General features: G+C 48.3%; 1 protein-coding gene across 1 annotated transcript in view; it reads left to right on the top strand.

Moving 5' to 3' along the window:
* CEBPZ (CCAAT enhancer binding protein zeta) overlaps positions 1 to 12,569 on the top strand; it is a 348,861-nt gene that overhangs the window by 180,490 nt on the left and 155,802 nt on the right. The gene's annotated exons all lie outside the window — the stretch shown is intronic.

The raw sequence follows: 12,569 nt of genomic DNA, 5'->3' as shown, positions 1-12,569 counted from the left end.
AGATCAAAGGTCACTTGAATAAAGTTTAAGGAGCTATTTTATAGTGGTATTTACCTATAACTTTACCAACAGATTGTAGAAAACATGTTGAGGAAGGAATGTTATGGGACAACATAAGAAAAATTTGAGGATTTTCTACTAAATATTTATTTATTTATTTACTTTTCAGCCTTCCAGCCAGTTTCAAGCGTACCATCAGTTCCATTCACTGCTGTTTATTATGAGTTATCTATGTGAGTTTTGAAGTCTCATACGAGGGTGGTTTGAAAAATTTGGTAAAACAAGCAAGTTAAACAACAAATTCTCTGTCGAGGTCTATACACATAATCCAGCAAGTTTCCAGTTTTTTTGTATCGTAGGAAAAATAGCTTCTAGTACAATAGGTGTGTCATTCTGGATGGACGGGTAATATCCCAGTGTCCGGGAGCCGTGCAGAAGGAATCCACGCCAGCTTTTGAACCTCTCCTACTTTACCAGAGGTCTCTGCTGCTAATGGTAGGGAAGAAGATAAGCACTGTAAAAACGCTAGAGCAAGCTTGGTCTCTTTTTAAGGACACAGTCACTGAGGCACAAAATCTATATATACCGCGTATCAACAAGGGATCCATGAGGAAAATGAACAAGGAACCAGCGTGGCTCACTGAAAAGGTGAAGGAAGCAATCAGAGACAAGAAAACTTCATTTAAAGAATGGAAAAGGTCAAAAACGGACGAAAACTGGAATAAGCACAAACAACATTAACTCAGGTGCCATAAGGCGGTAAAAGGGGCCAAAAGAGACTATGAGGAAAAAATAGCCAAGGAGGCGAAAAACTTCAAGCCGTTCTTTCGATATATTAAGGGGAAACGACCCGCGAAGAAGCAGTGGGACCATTGGATGATCATGGAATAAAGGGAGTGCTAAAGGAGGACAAAGCAATCACCAACAAAATGAACACATTTTTTTCCGTCTGTATTTACCGAAGAGGATATACACAGCATACCGGAACCTATCAGGCTTTATGCTGGAAACGAAGACGGGAAACTGACAGGGTTCACGGTCAGTCTAGAAGAGGTATGCAGACAGATCGATAGGCTTAAGAGCGATAAATCCCTCCGAGGGTCATCCATCCGAGGATCATCAAGGAAATGAAAAGGACTATAGCTGAACTGCTTCAACTAATAGCCAATCTGTCGATCAAATCGGGAAACATTCTGGAAGACTGGAAGGTGGCAAATGTTACGCTGATCTTCAAAAAGGTTCGAGGGGAGATCCGGAAAACTACAGACTGATGAGTCTGACCTCGGTACCTGGAAAGATGATAGAGGTGCTGGTAAAGGACTGCATCATTGATCACCTTGACGGACACTGTCTAATGAGGACCAGCCAGCATGGTTTCAGCAAAGGCAGATCTTGCTGCACTTCTTTGAGGGAGTAAACAGGCAGATAGACAAGGGCGACCTGGTCGACATTGTATATCTGGATTTTCAGAAGGCATTTGACAAGGTTCCACATGAACGACTACACTTCTCCCGCCATATCCACGGGGGTTAGGGGCAGAGCCGGCCCGCGAATATTAAAAAACCGCGAATAATATTCAGGCCAGTTCTGCCCCAACCCCCATTCCCCCTGGCTATTTTAAGCCCTTGAGAGACTACTGGAGCTCAAGGCAGCCTTTTGCTATGAGCGATCTGCACAGGACAGTAGCGTGAGAAAATCGCTCCTGCCCCGAAAACCCACTAGACCACCAGGTAAGGCTTAAGGGGGGGGCTTACAGGGCATAAAATAGCCTGAAAAATTAAAAAAAATTTTTTTGTTTTAAAATCACGAATAACCGAATCCGAGGATTCGGAGGGGGAAGTGTACTTTGGAAAATCGCGAGCCATGGAATCGAGGGTGAAATTCTCACGTGGATTAAAAACTGGCTGGAGCATAGGAAATAGAAAGTGGGGGGTAAATGGACAATACTCGGACTGGAAGAGCATCACCAGTGGGGTGCTGCAGAGCTCGGTGCTTGGACCTATGCTCTTCAACATCTTTATAAATGATCTGGACATTGGTACGACGAGTGAGGTGATTAAATTTGTGGATGATACGAAGTTATTCAGAGTAGTGAAGACACAGGGGGATTGCGAAGATCTGTAGCGTGACATAATCAAGTTCAAGAAATGGGCATCGACATGGCAAATGAGGTTCACATAGATAAGTGTAAAGTGATGCATGTCGGTAACAAAAAATACAGGATGTCCGGGGTAATTGGAGAGACTTCCCAAGAAAGAGACTTGGGAGTTCTGATCGACAAGTCAATTAAGCCGTCCGCGCAATGCGCGGTGGTGGCAAAAAGGGCGAACAGAATGCTAGGAATGATTAAGAAGGAGATCACAAACAGATCAGAGAAGGTTATCATGCCGGTGTACCGGGCAATGGTGCGCCCTCACCTGGAGTACTGCGTCCAGCACTGGTCGCCATACTTGAAGAACACACGGTACTACTCGAAAGGGTCTAGAGAAGAGCGACTAAAATGGTTAAGGGGCTGGAGGAGTTGCCTTACAGTGAGAGATTGGAGAAACTGGGCCTCTTCTCCCTTGAAAAGAGGAGACTGAGAGGGAACATGATCGAAACATTCAAAATACTGAAGGGAATAGACTTAGCAGATAAAGACAGATTGTTCACCCTCTCCAAGGTGGGGAGAACGAGAGGGCACTTTCTAAAATTGAAAGGGGATGGATTCCGTACAAACGTAAGGAAGCTCTTCTTCACCCAGAGAGTGGTAGAAAACTGGAATGCTCTTCTGGAGTCTGATATAGGTTAAAACACCCTCCTGGGATTCAAGACAAAGTTGGACAAGTTCTTGCTAAACTGGAACGTATGCAGGTGAGGCTGGGCTCATTTAAGGCACTGGTCTTTGACCTGGGGGCCGCCGAGTGAGCGGACTGCTGGGCACAGTGGACCACTGGTCTTACCCAACAGCGGCAGTTCTTATGCTCTGCTTATTTCTTTATTTTTGTCAGTGTTTTTCAGTCTATTCATGGTCTTTTTGCTTCATTTCAGTTCTAAGAGCTCCCCTGTGCCGGCATAGAGGAGAAGCAGACTAAGGGTCTGCAGCTGACAGGCTGATCCCTTGTGGTACCTGTTGGCCAGCCAACAAAAGCATTTTAGGAGTTTGGGGTCATTCCTCTTGTAGCATTGCTCGCTTTCTGCATTGCATGGGTTCCAATGCAGACTGTTAAGCATCCATAGGGGACTCAGTGGGTTCTCACATGTTGCCACCTGTGTTTCACCTTCCCCATTTTCACGTCTCTGGGAGTTGGAGGCTCAGACAGACACTGGTTAGACTAACAGCCTGACGATTCAGAGCTGGAAGAACATTCAGTTGTGAGATAGTGATTTCTTCTCCCAGATCCAGCTACCTTTGGAGCTGAGGCAGGCTGCAGCACATTGCCAGTACAGGTCACAGTGTTACAGCTTATGGGGAAATTTTTTTTTTGGGAGGGTGGGGGGAAGAAGGGTATGTAAATTGTAGTTTTGATATTTTCTGCTTGTTCCTGATGTTCCCCCCACCTGTAAAATCCTAATATCACTAGGGTTTTTTTTTTGCTTTTTGGTGCCAAAATGCTGCCAAGGCTGCTCTCTTGGATTTCCCAAATTTTTTTCCCCAAAGTTCTCCAGAAACTCCAAATCACCTCGTTTTGCCTCAAAACTGGCAGGGATGGGGTCCTCAGGCTCTTTTGACCCTAATTCATGCTAGGTTTGCAGAGGATGGTGCCCAAAGAGCTCCCGTACACCATGTGCCATGCAGCACTTGAAAGGGGGTAGGAAGCAGTCGGCTTAGCCTCTCCTTTGCTCTCCAGGGATGGAGAACACGTGGAAGCCCATTGATTGAGGCTATATTCCTTCTGGAGCCCCAGAATGGCAGTCCTAAACACAGAGCACCGAGACTGTTGAGCCCTAGAGACGCAAGCTTGAGTCCTCTACAGGAGATTCAGCAGTGCCTAGTGTGGTGTTTTTTCCAGAATTTGCAAATTTGATGTGGAGACCTTTGTAGGACAGTGACTGTCTAAGTGAAGTCTGGCCGTGCTTCTGAAAGTGCACAAGGGGACAGGGGCTCTCATGGTGCATCTGCCGCACTGTCTGCAACTGGCCAGGATCTAGGAGACCTTTCCGTGGAAGATTTAGAGGATGAAAGATCTCTTGCTATATCTTTGCTGTCTCATGGCATGCACTGCCTTTCAGGAGATGCAAGGTCGCAGACAGTTGCGTTGTTCTTTAGATCAAATGGTAGCCCTCAATCATGGGAATGATCCCAAAGTCTTACATCTGTTCCAAACTCTCAACTCTGTTGGATCTTATTACTGATTCTCTATGGAATTTAAACTTGGACTCCCAGCAGGTTCCCTCTGCTCTCTCATCTATTATGAGTGGAGGGAGAGCCCAGTCTTCTATGTTTCCCTGGCTTCCTGATGTCAATGTGTTTGTCAAGGAGCATTGGGATGCTCCTGAAGGGTCACTTATAGTGGCCAGGATTATGCCTGGCTGTTTCTGATAGCACAGGAGTGTCATCAGCTGTTCGTTCAGACCAAGGTGGATTCCTTGGTGTAGTGCAGGTTACCAAAAGTATGTCTCTGCCAAGCAAGGGAATCATGGTGTTAAAGGATATTCAGGAGTAGGTGTGATTCTCAAAAAACAATTTGAAGCTTTAGCCTTGGGAATCAAATCAGCCACAGCAGCTTCCTTTGTGACCCATGTCTGTCATACTAAGTTGCGGAGTCTTGAGCTGGTAAATGACAAGCCTTTACCCGAGTTACTTTTGGCAGGGCTGAATTATGACAGATACCTTGTAAGACATCATCAAAGTCATGAGCAAAGTTTTGGCTTATTTGATTTCAGCCCACAGAATGCTTTGGATCAGGCAATTGGCAGGTGATTCCACCTCAAAGGCTACTCTCGGCAGATTCCAAGGGGCAAATGTTTGGTAAGGTTCTGGATGATCTCATGACCAACGTAGCGGATCATTGACCAAAATCTCTTCCTTGACAGCAGACCCAGAACCTCTAGAGGCTCAGGGTGCTCTAATTTTCATGGCTTCAGATGTTCTTGACAGTATTCAGAAGGAGCCGCCTCTCAGAGATCCTTCTAGGTATCCAGACAGAGGTTCTTGGGTCTCAGAAGAAATCAGATCTCCAGTTCCCGTCCTCCTTCAACCTTCAAAAAGACAAAATGATACAAGATCCAGAGTAGTTCCCCTCAAGATAGGGACTGACTCTCAGACTTTGTGCAGGCCTGGGTATAGATATCGTTGGAAGGTTGGGTACTGAAATTATTCAGAGCGGTTACAAACTAGAATTCACCCAGCCCTTAATGGACTGGTTTGTTTACTCACCAGTGGGGTGAACACAAAAAGCAGGCAGGGTGGAGGCCACAGTATGGAGGTTGTTAGATATTCAAGCAATAGTACCTGTGCCACCCAAAGATTTGAGCTCGGGCAGATACTTCATATATGTCATTGTGCCAAAGAAAGGCTCAGGCAATCGGAGACCCATTCTGGATCTTACATTGGTGCAGTCCTTGAAGTTTCATGCTTCCTCATGGAGACAGTTTGAATTAGTCATAGTGGTGGTTGCACTGGGGGATTTTCTAGCTTCTTTGGATCTGATAGTCTATTTGTATAGTCCCATTTTTCAGGATCACAGAAAGTTTCTGAGGTTTCATGTTGTGGAAAACCATTACCAGTTCTCAGCCCTTCCCTTTAGACTAGTGGCAGCACCTCGCACGTTCACCAAAATGATGGTTGTGATGGCTGCCCATCTGCATAAGATGGGCTTACAGGTTCATTCATAATAGGACAACTGGCTAATAAGAGCTCCATCCACTAAAGTAGTGGAAGTTGTAGCTCATGTGGTCCAAGTTCTGCAGAACCTGGGTTGGATACAATATATTATCCCAGGACAAGGAGGCAACATATTCTCGCATGTGGGTGACGACATCCATGGAGCAGATGTACTGATAGCTTTAAAAGTGCATCACCACTTAAAAAACTTAAGAAAGTTTGCGAACTGCCCGCACAGCGGATGCGCGAGTGCCTTCCTGCCTGACGCAGGCTCGTGGTACCTCAGTTCTTAGTTTACCGCGGAGCTAAAAAGTTGTGTTTATGAACGCTGTTCAAATTTTATATATTTTGCCTTCCCGCTCACGCGTTATTCTTTTCTTTTCCTTTAATTTTGAAGTTTTACTTAACTTAAAAAAAGGGGGGGTAGATTTTTTTTCCGCTCTTTTCGCCTCGCAGGCTTTGCCTGACAAGGCCTTTTATCCCAGGACAAGCAGGCAGGTATTCTCACTAGTGGGGTGATGTCATCCGACACAGCCCCGATACGGACGTCTCACAAGCATATTTTGCTTGAAGAAACTCAGAAGTTTCGAGATGCCCGCACCGCGTATGCGCCAGTGCCTTCCCGCCCAATGGTCCGGGCGTGTCTCCTCAGTTCTTTTCTTTCCGCGAAGCTGAGAAGTTTTCCTTCGATTCTGCGCTGACTGAATTCCCGTTCTTTTGCCTTCTATAGCCGCGGTTTCGAGTTTATTTTACTCCTTATCGTGTGTTTTATTTCTTTTTTAAAAAAAAAAAATTTCTTCCGGCGATTCGGCCGCGTGGCTCAGGCCCCGCTCCTTCGATCTAGCGGCGGAGCTTTTTCGGCCTATGTCCCGGCCAATTACCGGTTTAAAAAAGTGTAGCAAATGCCAGCGCGCGATTTCGCTGACGGACCCGCATTGACGCTGCCTGCAGTGTCTTGGTCCGGAACATTTCCTGAAATCGTGCCGGCTTTGTTCCACACTCACAGCGCCGGCGTTTAAGCGTCGCTGTTTTTTGTGGGAGTCGATGTTCAAGATGGAAGCTGCGAAGGAACCTTCAGCTTCGACTTCGGCTGGCGCTTCGCCTGCACATACGAAGCCCGCCACCACTCCTACTACTCCGGGTCTCCTGAAGCCGGCTTCGTTTGTCCCGGTTTCGACTTCGGCACCGGTGCCTTCTTCCGTCTCCTCGGATCAGGTACCGCCTTCTCCCATTCCACCCGTGGTTATCAAAGTGCCGAAAGCTTCCAAGCAAAAGCACTCTACCAAGAAGGAGCGCGAAGACCGTGCTGGAGGGCCCCCTTTCGGTGCGGATCCCTCCATATCGGCTTCGTTGCGGTCCCTTTTGGAGGCTCAGTTTGTCGAGCTCATGCAAACCATGGGACCCAAGTTGATTGCAACAATCCAGGGTGATCTATCGGTTCCGATTCCAGGGGGTGGACCGCCCCCTTCTCTTCCTCCTCGCCGGTCGATCTCGCTGCTTGGCGAGGAGGAGCGGTGAATGGCGGCCGGTCCCTCGAGGCGGGCCTCCTTTATTGACATGCCCCCTTTAGAGCCCATCACGCCTCTGGATGAAGAGGTGTGGAATCCCTCTTCGGGTAATCGAAGCCATGGGCATCACAAGTCACAGGAAGAGTTCTTCCGCACTCCTTACCAGGCCTGGACTGCATCTCGAGAGGCATTGAAACTCCCGCCTCTGCGCTCTACGGTTTGAGTCCCATCTACTCGTTGGAGGCATCGGGGGACCATTCTAAGCATCGACACTCTAGATCCACCTCCAGACACCGAGAGGGGCATTGTTCCAGACATTCATCACGGCACTCCTCGCGGCACTCTACAGTATCACCGCAGAAGAAGCTGCCGCAAATGGGGTATTCTTCGTCGGACATTTCTCCTCCGCAGGGGCCGGAGTTCGAGGAGCCTTGTGTCTCTTATTCCCCCTGTCGATCTCAGGTCTCTGTGGATCCCGAGGCCTCGACTTCGTCCAGTCCTTCTCGGAGACCGGTGCTGGTGGATCAATTGTCTTTTTCTTCTTTCCTCCGGCAGATGGCGGATGACCTGGACATTACCTTGGACTCCGGTTCTCGGTACTTCAAGGAATACCTCGACACCATGCATTTGCCTAATCCTCCTGTGGAGTCTCTTCGCCTACCTCTGCACAAACTTCTCGACCAAACGTTCATGAGATGTTTTGAAACGCCATACTCCATTCCTGCGGTCCCTGGCAAGTTGGATGCCCGGTACCGCACGGTTCATCACAAGGGGTTCGAGGGCTCTCAACTCTCTCACCAGTCCCTGCTGGTTGAATCCTCCCTCAAGCGGTCTCATCCTTCCTAGATGTAAGCCTCGGTGCCTCCGGGTCGCGAAGGCAGAACAATGGATAAGTTTGGGAGGCGAATATACCAGAACTCGATGATGGCTTCCCGAGTTCTGAATTATAATTTTCATTTTGCAACTTATTTGGAGTTCTTCCTGCCTGTGCTTCGGAAGTTCACACCTTACATTGAATCTCAGGCTCGCTTCGAATTTGAGGAAGTAGTTGCTTCGCTGTCCCAGCTACGTCTCCAGTTGATGCAATCCTCTTACGATGCCTTTGAGCTTTCGGCAAGGGCTGCTGCCTGTTCTGTAGCTATGCTTCGATTGGCATGGCTTCGGACCATTGACATGGACCCGAACCTCCAAGACAGACTTGCCAATGTTCCTTGTGCGGGAGTGGATTTATTTGACGAGTCCACCAAGACTGTGACGAAGAAGCTGTCTGACCATGAAAAATCCTTTCAGTCCATTCTTCGGCCCAAGCCTAAGCCTCAACAGTCTCGACCTGCTAGACCGCCTTTGATCTATCAGCGGCGTTATACTCCGAGGCAAGCTCTGGCTGCGAGACAACCGGCGAAGAGACAACCTCCACAGAAGGCTCAACAGAAGCCTCAACCGTCTACTGTCCCCAAGGCACCTCAGCCTTTTTGACTCTCTCTTAGGGAGCATAACCAACCTCGTTCTGCCATCCCCTGTTTTCCCCATTGGGGGTCGCCTCCATCATTTTTTCCATCGATGGACGGCTATCACCACCGATCTCTGGGTCCTTACCATCATCAGGGAGGGGTACTCTCTTCAGTTCCATCGGGTCCCACCGGACCACCCTCCAAGAGAGTATCCTTCCAACTTGACACAGACTGCCCTTCTTCAGGTTTCGCATGCTGACCCTTGCTTCTTTCTACCCTCTCCTCGAGCAGAACGACTGGTTATGCTCTCTAGATCTCAAGGAGGCCTATACTCACATTCCCATTCATCCGGCCTCTCGCAAGTTCCTCAGATTTCGGGTGGGACATCTGCATCTGCAATATTGAGTGCTTCCATTCGGCCTGTCCTCGTCTCCCAGAGTCTTCACGAAGTGTCTGGTAGTAGTGGCCGCTGCACTCCGGAACAGGGGTCTTCAGGTATTTCCCTACCTCGACGACTGGCTCATCAAGGCCCCCTCAGCTCCAGAGGTCATTTCGGCAACCCTGGCAACAATTTGCTTCCTGCAGAGTTTGGGCTTCGAGATCAATTTTCCCAAATATCATCTTCAGCCTACCCAGTCTCTCCCCTTCATCGGGGCGGTCCTGGATACCATTCAACTCAGAGCGTTCCTTCCTCCTCAACGCCTGGAAACTCTTCTTCATCTCTGCCAGTCCGTATCTTCTCGCCAGTCATCTCAGCGAGACACATGATGGTGCTCCTGGGCCACATGGCCTCGACAGTTCACGTGATGCCTTTTGCCAGACTTCATCTCAGGATTCCTCAGTGGACCCTGGCTTCTCAATGGTCTCAGGTGTCAGACCCGTTGACTCAACACATCACAGTCACTCCTGCTCTTTGGCAGTCTCTGCTTTGGTGGATGACCTCTTCGAATCTATCCAGAGGTTTGCTGTTTCACACTCCTCCCCACCAGAAGGTCCTCACCACCGATTCTTCGACCTATGCATAGGGAGTTCATCTGGATGGTCTTCGCACTCAGGGATTCTGGACCAGTGCGGACCGACTCCATCAAATCAATCTTCTGGAGCTCAGAGCCATCTTCAATGCTCTTCAAGCTTTTCAACATCTGCTTCTCGACATGGTGGTCCTCATTCGCACAGACAATCAGGTCGCCATGTATTATGTAGAATATAAGACCAGATCTGCAGCGGTTAAAACAGCAGTTAGGGAGCCCAAACTTCGAGTGAAAGAAACTCTGGCAAAAAACTTTAAAAAAGGGGACAAATCCTTCTTTAGGTATATCAGCGATAGGAAAAGGAACACAGACGGTATAGTACGCCTTAGACAACCGGACGGAAACTACGCGATGGCGGATTCAGAAAAAGCAGAACTACTAAATGAATATTTCTGCTCAGTTTTCACCTGCGAAGCACCGGGACACGGACCACAGTTGATGATAAAACAAGACGTGGATGACCCGTTTCAGAATTTTGTGTTCACACCTGGGGACTTCTACAACGAACTGGCAAGGCTAAAGGTAAACAAGGCCATGGGACCGGACAATTTATACCCAAGAGTGGTCAGAGAATTGAGAGATGTTCTGGCGGAACCGTTGGCAGTGCTCTTCAATCTCTCACTAAGTACGGGGAAAGTTCCGTTAGACTGGAAAACAGCCAACGTCGTTCCTCTACATAAAAAGGGTTACAAGGCTGAGGCTGCGAACTATAGACCGGTAAGCTTCACCTCAATAGTGTGTAAACTCATGGAAACACTAATTAAGTATAAATTAGATACGATCCTGAACGAGGAAGATCTCCGGGATCCCAGCCAACATGGATTCACCAAGGGTAGGTCATGCCAGTCCAATCTAATCAGCTTCTTTGACTGGGTAACAAGAAGACTGGACTCAGGAGAGTCCTTGGACGTCGTGTACCTGGACTTCAGCAAAGCGTTTGACAGCGTCCCACACCGCAGGCTGCTGAACAAGATGAAATCGATGGGATTAGGAGAGACTCTAACTGCATGAGTTAAAGATTGGCTTAGTGGCAGACTTCAGAGGGTGGTGGTTAACGGTACCCTCTCTAAAATGTCGGAGGTGACTAGCGGAGTGCCACAGGGTTCAGTCCTGGGCCCACTCCTCTTCAACATATTCATTGGGGATCTGACTCAAGGGCTTCAAGGCAAAGTAACCTTATTCGCTGATGACGCCAAACTATGCAATATAGTAAACGGCTATAATCTACAGGATGCTATGGAGCAAGACCTGCATACTTTAGAAAGTTGGTCCTTGAACTGGCAGCTGGGCTTCAACGCCAAGAAATGTAAGGTCATGCATCTCGGTAACGGAAATCCTTGCAGAACTTACACCCTGAATGGAGAAACTTTAACCAGGACTACGGCAGAACGAGACTTAGGAGTAATCATCAGTGCTGACATGAAAGCAGCCACTCAAGTGGAGAAGGCTTCATCTAAAGCACGGCAGATGATAGGTTGTATCAAGAGAAGCTTCGTCAACAGGAAACCTGAAGTCATGATGCCATTGTACAGAGCCATGGTGAGACCTCATCTGGAATACTGTGTGCAATTCTGGAGGCCACATTACCGTAAGGATGTGCTCAGAATTGAATCGGTTCAGCGGATGGCCACCAGGATGGTCTCGGGGCTAAAGGGTCTCCCGTACGAAGAAAGACTGAGCAAATTGCAGCTCTACACTCTCGAAGAACGTAGGGAGAGGGGAGACATGATTGAGACATTTAAGTACATCACGGGACGGATCGAGGTGGAAGATGATATCTTTCTTCTCAAGGGACCCTCGACCACAAGAGGACATCCGCTCAAACTCAAGGGAGGGAAGTTTTGTGGAGACGCCAGGAAGTACTTCTTCACGGAGAGAGTGATTGAGCATTGGAACAAGCTTCCAGTGCAGGTGGTCGAGGCACGCAGCATCCTAGACTTCAAGAACTAATGGGATACCTATGTGGGATCCCTACGAGGTCATGCTAAGGGATAGGGTCACTAGGACTTGAATGAGCGGGTCAGTAGAGTGACAGTATAATTACAATTATACTTTAGGGGGTCAGTAGACTTAAGAGGGTGGGTAAATAGTGTGGGCAGACTTGATGGGCTATAGCCCTTATCTGCCGTCATCTTTCTATGTTTCTATGTTTAAGCAGGGGGGCATGGGCTCGGCCTCCCTCTGCCAGGAAGCTCTCAGAGTCTGGGATTGGGCGGTTCCCCACAACGCCTTCCTCAAAGCTGTCTACATTCAGGGGAAGGACAATGTCTTGGCGGACAACTTAAGTCATCTCATCCAGCCTCACGAATGGACACTCCATTCCAGCCCTCTTCATCAGATCTTTGCACAGTGGGGAACGCCTCAGATAGACCTCTTTGCTGCTCCCCACAACTTCAAACTACCTCAATTTTGCTCCAGGATCTACACTCCTCATCGTCTCGAGGCAGATGCTTTCTACTGGATTGGGGAACTCGCTTTCTGTATACGTTTCCTCCATTTCCTCTCATTCAAAAGACTCTGGTCAAATTGAAATCCGACCATGCCACCATGATTCTAATAGCTCCTCGGTGGCCCAGACAACCTTGGTACTCCCTTCTACTTCAACTCAGCAGCAGGGAGCCATTCCTTCTCCCAGTGTTTCCTTCACTGCTTACTCAGCATCAGGGATCTCTGCTTCATCCCAACCTGCAGTCTCTCCACCTGACAGCTTGGTTCCTCTCAATGTGACTCCTCACCAGTTTTCCCAGGCGGTGAGGGAGGTACTGGAGGCTTC

The sequence above is a fragment of the Geotrypetes seraphini genome, chromosome 3 (assembly GCF_902459505.1).
Source record: "Geotrypetes seraphini chromosome 3, aGeoSer1.1, whole genome shotgun sequence".
NCBI lineage: Eukaryota > Metazoa > Chordata > Amphibia > Gymnophiona > Dermophiidae > Geotrypetes > Geotrypetes seraphini.
The sequence above is the reverse complement of the archived record's forward strand: the minus strand, read 5'-3'. Positions and strand labels throughout refer to the sequence as shown.